The 7,767-nt window shown below is 37.2% G+C and overlaps 1 non-coding gene across 1 annotated transcript; it reads left to right on the top strand.

The window, feature by feature from the left end:
* The first annotated feature begins 5,144 nt into the window (after nt 1-5,144).
* LOC115068399 lies at nt 5,145-5,281 on the top strand. Its single transcript, XR_003847754.1, has one exon. It is a non-coding gene; the product is annotated as a small nucleolar RNA SNORA4 (small nucleolar RNA).
* Nucleotides 5,282-7,767: the final 2,486 nt, after the last annotated feature.

The following is a 7,767-nucleotide window of genomic DNA, read 5'->3' on the forward strand; positions in this document are numbered from 1 at the left end:
TAACAGATCACTGAGAACTGAGAAATATAATTTATACCTTATTATAAAATTTAGATCTAACATATGATAACAAGACATGAAACACTCTCCAAAATACACTATATGAGAAGAGACAGCGTGTCTCATTAAACTGACAAAAAACATGGATAAACGTTCAGTGACCAGCATGAGTTTTTAAAATAATCGTGCTGGGAGTGATGGTGCATGCCTTTTGTCCCAGCACTCGGGAGGCAGAGGCAGGTGGATCGCTGTGAGTTCAAGACCCGCCTGGTCTACATACTTAGTCCAAATGTGCTGGGACTACAAGGAGACCCTGACTAAAAAGGCATTTAAAAAACCCAAATACAATAAATGGCTTAACAAATAAACAAATGAATGGCTTAATATTGCAGCTCGAGACACTTGAAAGGCAACAACAAATGAAATCCAACCCCAGCATTCAAGCAGAAATAACAAAAATCAGAGCAGAAGTTAATGAAATAGAAACAAAGAAAACAATACAAAGAATCAATGAATCGGAGAGCTGGTTCTTTGAAAAGATAAACAAGATTGACAGACCTCAAGCCCAGTTAACCCAAAGAAAGAAAGAGTACCTCAAAATCACCAAATTAGAGATGAAAGGGGAAACATTGCAACAGACGTCAAAAAGATCCAGAGCATTATAAGGGAATACTTTAAAAACCTATATGCTACTAAATTTGAAAACCTAAAAAAAAAAATGGATGCGTGTTTAAAAGCAAGGGAACCACCAAAAATTAAGCAAGAAGACATCAACAGCATAAACAGACCCATAACACATAAGGAAATTGAAAAAGAAATACAAAATCTCCTGACTAAAAAAAGCCCAGCACAAGATGGATTCACAGCAGAATTCTATCAGGCATTTAAAGAATATCTACATCCAATACTACTTAATTTATTCAATAAAATAGAAATGGAGGGAGAACTTCCAAATTCCTTCTATGGAGCCAGCATCACTCTAATATCAAATCCAGGTAAAGATACAACCAAAAAACAAAACTATAGACCCATATACTTAATGAACATAGATGCAAAAATACTCAACAAAATACTAGCAAACCACATAGAGTTGTACATTACAAAGATCATTCACCATGATCATGTAGGTTTATTCCAGAGGTGCAGGGATGGTTCAATATACGCAAGTCAATAAACATCATTAATCATACAAGTGGGCTCAAAGACAAGAACCACATGGTCATCTCAATAGATGAAGAGAAAGCCTTTGACAAAATTCAACATGCTTTTATGTTCAAAGACCTAGAGAGTTGGACTGGAGGAACATACCTCAACATAATTAAAGTCATATATAACAAAACCACAGCCAACACCATTCTAAATGGAGAAAAAGTGGAAGCATTCCCGTTAAAATCAGGAACAAGACAAGGATGTCTACTATCTCCACTCCTCTTTAACATAGTGCCTCAAACTCTTGCAAGAGCAATAAGACAAGAGAAAGAAATTAAAGGAGTAATAATTGGAAAGGAGAGATCAAATTATCCCTTTTTCAGATGATATGATATTATAAATAAGAGATGCCAAAAATTCCACCAGGAAACTCCTAGAAATTATTACCATGTTCAGTAAAGTGGCAGGTTACAAAATTAATCTACGAAAGTCTGTAGCCTTTCTACATGTCAATAACAAGCAATCAGAGAATGAGTAAATGGAAACATTCCCCTTCACAATAGCTTCAAAAAAATAATAAAATATCTCAGAATAAACCTGACCAAAGACATTAAAGAGCTCTACAATGAAAATTTTAAATATTTAAAGAAAGAGATTGAGGAAGACATCAGAAGATGGAAGGACCGCCCGTGCTCATGGATTGGAAGAATTAATATTGTGAAAATGACCACCCTACCAAAAGCCATATATAGATTCAAGGCGATGCAAATCAAAATCAGCAGGACATTTTTCACAGAGTTGGTGAAACCTTCTTAAGATTCATATGGAAGCACAAAAGAACTCGGATAGCCAAAGCAACCCTGAGCACTAAGAACAATACTGGGGCATTACTATACCAGATATTAAACTGTATTACAAAGCTATATTCCTAAAAATAGCATGGTACTGGCACAAAAATAGATGCAGAGATCAATGGAACAAAGTTGAAGACCCAAATATGAGTAAATCCAATTTCAGCCACCTGATATTTGACAAAGGGGCCAAGAACATTCACTGGAGGAAAGACATCATGTTCAGCAAATGATCCTCACAAAACTGGATCTCCACCTGTAGAAGAATGAAACTAAACCCCTATCTTTCGTCTTGCACAAATGTCAACTCCAAATGGATCAAAGACCTCAATGTGAAGCCTGAAACTCTGAAGCTGTTAGAAGAAAACATTGGCAATAACCTACAAGATATAGGTGTAGGAAAGGATATTCTATACCGGACATCAATTGCTCAGGAAACGAGGTCAAAAATCAACAAATGGGGCCTATTTAAACTAAAAGGCTTCTATATGTCAAAAGAAGCAACCAAGGAAATGAAGAGAAAACCCACAGAATGGGACAAAATCTTCAGCAGTGACACATCTGAGAGAGGTTTAGCATACAGAATATATAACAAAGTCAAAAACAGAGAATCAAGAAAGGAAGTAACTGAAGTAAAAGATGGGCTAAGGAGTTGAACAGAGAGTTCTCCAAAGAAGGAATAAACACAGTTAGGAAGTGTCTTAAAAGGTGTCCAACATCATTAATAATTAGGGAAATGCAAATTAAAACCACTTTAAGATTTCATCTTACCCCAATCAGGCTGGCTAAGATCAAGAGAACAAATGATACCAAATGTTGGAGATGATATTGGGAAAGGGGAATGCTCATCCACTTCTGGTGTGATTGCAAGCTTGTTCAATCTCTATGGAAATCCGTGTGAAGAACTCTGTAAAAACTACAAATGAACCTACCATTTAACCCAGCCATACCACTCCTTGGCATATACCCAAAGAACTCATCCTATTGCAGAGACAGTTGTACATCCATGTTTGTTGCTGCCCTTTTCACAATAGCTAAGAGATGGTGGAAGCAAGCTAAGTGTCCTTCAACTGATGAGTGGATAGTGAAAATATGGTTCATTTATATGTTGGAGTTTTATGCAGCAGTAAAGAAAGATGAAATCATGAAATTTTCAGGTAAATGGATGGAACTAGAAACTGTTATACTAAGTGAAGTAACACAGACTCAGGGATAAAAACCAAAAAACTATATATGTTCTCCTTCATGTGTGGATCCTAGGGCCAAATCCTTATAAGCGAGTATGTATACAGACATAACTACAGGAACCAGGAGAATGAAAAGGAACCAGGGAGGAAAAGTAAAAGAAAGAATCTGAAAGAGAAGAACAGTAGGAAACAGGAGTTATAAGGGAGATATGGATAAAAATGGGATTATTTTAAGGGGAAGGTGAGGGAGGGTTATACAGGAACCTTGGGGATAAAGGGAAAGAAGGTGCTCAAGAGAGGTGGGACCGTAGGAAAAGGGTATTATTAAGGGAGAAGTGGGAAAAATGGGGGCACCTTAAATGGGAAACCATGGTGGAAGGGTTAGACGATGCAAGAGATTAAATAATGAGTAGCTAGTTTTAAAATAACTAGAGGTAATCATATTAATCGAACAACCTACTGACAAATTATACCTACAACTAGATCAAGGAATATAATACATGTCTAATCAAGGTTTATCTGAGAACTTTTGGTACTTTGAGGCCTATACTAATTTGGTCAGAGGGGCATAAAGGACAGTTTTTTCTCCTTGCCCTCCTAGGTGGACTAAGTTCCAGGGAACTATGAGCATCTCTCAAAATGTCCTGTAACTGTGGTGTGTCACCTGTTCTCTCAGTGAAGGAGGCCATGGAGATCCCACCAAATGGACCTGAACCAGTGTCCAGTCTACAAAGAAGAGGATCAACACAGAGGAAACATTTCTTCCATGCTTCCAAGTGAAGCCAGCCACAGTTCAGTAGGATCTTTGACTTATCTTCACATAGATATAACTAGTGAAAAAAAAAAGAAAAAGAAAAAGTAAAAAGGAGCTAGGGGCTCCTATGACCCCTGAGGAACAGATTCTCAAATGACCTTAAGAGTAAAAATAAATTGGTTTATCTGGACAAACTGTATGGTCTTAAATACCCTAAAGGAAAGTATAACCAAAAATTAAAGGGATCAATATCACTCTTTAAGAGTCCATGTGTATAGGTAAAAGCTACATAACAAGAAACAATGCCAGATGGGAAATATCTTCCTTTGAGTTTTTGGCCAGGGTGACCCAAGAGACTCCCAGACAGTAACCCAGCATAGAACTGTGAAAATGAACAGCAGATCCCAGTCTTACCTAAAGGAATATTGGCAACTGATTGCTGCTAGGTGAGGAAGGTTGACCTTCCTAAAACAAGGAACTCTAGATAGCCTGACTAGATTCAGCAGATGGACAAGCACTGGAGAACAGCTAGGGGGTCCGACAGCACAGTGGACAGTAACAGGGATGACAGAATATATGGGCTCCAATGGGGGCTTGGGGAGGGAGATTATGGGAGGGTGCCATTTGGGATGAATAAGATTTTTTGGGATGTTCTGTATGAAATACACACAAAAAAGTCAACAAGTTAAAAAAAATGAGTTATATTTGAGGAAGAAGCATAAAAATTTGCTTCATGTTAATTAGTAGAGGTGAAACACATTATCATTGAAATCTTACCCAATGACTTTATGTCCATGCTCAGGTACCAAGTATCTCAGAAAGTAACCAACTGTGATTAGACACATGTGCAAACATCTAAGTGATATTTCATTTATATTAGAGATGCCTGTGCAAACATCTAAGTGTTAGTAGCATTAAAAATGAGTTTTTATGTATGAAACAGTATATTCTAAAATGAAATGGATCTTTTTTGAAGGCTAAAACCTCATTCAATTTTATGTCTTATAGGTTTTATACTGAGTTCAATATAGTATAACTGTATTTATTCAACTGTGAACCCAAAAATTCACCTCCAATTTTGAAAGAGATGCTTCTTTGCTCTGGAAATTGTTATTCAATATGTTAATGCTATAATTAAAAACTTCTAACAATGTGTTTATTAAATAAATAATTTTTAAAAATAAAATTTAAATTCACAATATTGTACCAAAAGCTAATTTTGGGGGGAAGGATTTTTAATAACCTTTACCAACTAAGACTATTTGGCAGAGTAATTAAGACCACACCCCACAGTGTCTATACCCCTTAGTATGGGTCATTATGATCTTGTAGCCTACAATGATTGAAAAAAAAATGAAAAAGGAAAAAAAATCCACAATACTCAGCTATAATATTACTTGATACCACTTTGAAAGTTATAAAATCGAGACATTGCTGATATCTCAGCAAGCATGTCTGTAATAGTAATAATTTGTATGAACTAATTATCCTGAACTTATTGAGCATATTCTACATGTTCTCACAATGTGAAGGTTCTTTGACAGGGAAATTTGCACAGAGTAGTGAGTCAATACTATACTGATAGACAAACCCTAAGATTCCCATAATCACTGTGAGAATTCAGGTCTTAACATCCATGTTTGTAATTCTTTTTTTGGCTCATCTACATTGATTTTAAAATCAATTTCCTTGTTAGAACTAAGTTTGTAGATGTGAGGGCACAGAAAAGAAGGGCACAGATGTAGCTCAGAAGGAGGAACATAGGTGGCTTTGGTTTTCTCAATGTCTACAACATTTTTCATATTATGATGACTTTTCTCCTATCTTCTTGCTGATCAATTTAGGGCAAAGGGCACACCACACATGCACATACTGAATGTGTGGGGGGCAATGAGTGTGTATACTGAACTTTTTAAGCTATGAGTGTAACAAAATTCTTGTTTCTAATATTTCTTAGATAGAAAACACATGTGTTATTTATTTTTTTTTAAATAAAAGATATCATACAGAGTTAAAAATGCAATACATGCACTAAGGGAAGGTATTTGCCACAAATTAACCAAAGATTAATATGGGAAATTTGTAAAAAAAAAAAAAGAAAGAAAATAGAAAATCCTACTGTTAAAATCACTACAAAACAGGTCATGGTCAATTATCAGACTTTGGATTCTCCCGAGATAAAGATGAGTTGGCCCTTAGGGCTTGTGATGACACTTCTTCATTTTTAAATCAAAGAGGGGGAGATGTTGGGGACCCCTGCTGTCTAAAGTATCAGTCTCTCCATGTCCAGATAGCCGCAGGCCAGCTTGGCGTTCTTATGCAGAGACTCCTTTTCTCAGCGGGGCACCTTCCTGCTCTCTTCCTGACTCACCTTTTGAAGGGCCTGTCACAGACACATGTCCTTCAGCATGAAACTGCCAGGTTTTCCTGTGTGATAATCAGGCATTGTCTGACAGCCTGGCAGAAGCCCACCACCACATGTAAATGAGGCATCCTACAAAGCACCTATCAATTAAGGCTTTTGCTACTACCCCCCACAGTATAAATATCCTGGTTTCCCCTTAATAAATCAGAGTTGCATCAGAAGCTGTGTCTGAAGCTGTATCATTGAATCCTGCATCTCCCCGGAGGGGGCTGTCTCTTCCTAAACAACGACTCAGGAAGACCCTGCTTTCACCGTTCCCAAACCTGCCCTCGTGACCCGGCCTGCAGATCTCGAACCTAGAGGGAGTGCACGGTAGTTTGGAACAGAACTCGCCTGGAAGCGCAGTGACCAGTAGAGTCGCCAGCGTCCAGTAGCCGTGGAGACCCTCAGCAATGCGGCGGGCCAGACCGCCCCAGCGGCGTCCCAGAGACAGGCGCCAGCCAGCAGCTGGGGCTCCGCGAAAGCCGCGCACCCATAATTAGTAATCAGAGAAGTACAAAAACCTGTTAAATTTCATTCCATAATCATCCAGTTAAGAAAACTCAGAAAGTGAGATAGCTTTGCACTTTAGTAAGAATGCAAAAAGAAGAGCTTTGAGCCCTGCTGGTGGGGACTGAATTGACAGAACTCTGCTGAAGAACAATTTGGTGGTCTATACAAAGTCAATACATGGATGTCCTTAAACTCTGTGCTTTGTCTCCTCAGCATAGCCCTCGAGGAAATTCCACAGGTGCACATGAGGGCATGTGAAAGAACGCATTGTGGAACAATTTGCAGTAGCAAAAAAAAAAAAAAAAAAAAAAACCCATAGTTGTCACTCATTCTGCCATAAAACAGCAATAACAGGAGTCGTTGATAGTCATGACAAAATACCACACAGGGAATGAAATATATATCCAAATAATTAACACAAGGTACAGAAAGACATCATAATTACATTTTTAGAAAGTTTAAAACAAGAATTATCATGTATTATTTCTTGATATCGGCAGGTTTCATAGTATAAAACATTAATGGAAGTCATAAACAATTTAGGTAGATTTTCTGGGGGATGAAATAATATTGAAGAAGTCCAAACAATTTTATATATAATTACTTTTTAAATGTATGACACATATAGTGGAAGGTAAGAGTTGAAATATATGAGTAATTGCAATATTAGATTTAAATAAAAAATGCTAAAATGTGTCAAAGTCAGAAGGAATGTCAGTTTAAGTTTTAAACATAGCACTTGCTGTTAAAATTTAGAGCCTGCCATCAAGTTCTATAAATAAGATAATAGAATGTAGGAATTATACTTAATCCTCTAATTACTCTCAGCTTTAATCAAGCCTTTATTAACATAATGTGTCTAGCTTGGGGTCTTAAAAACCTGAGAAGGGATTTAGGGAAGAGTAATCA

Source organism: Nannospalax galili, unplaced genomic scaffold (assembly GCF_000622305.1).
Source record: "Nannospalax galili isolate Female #2095 unplaced genomic scaffold, S.galili_v1.0 scaffold1669, whole genome shotgun sequence".
In the NCBI taxonomy this organism is placed as follows: Eukaryota; Metazoa; Chordata; class Mammalia; order Rodentia; family Spalacidae; genus Nannospalax; species Nannospalax galili.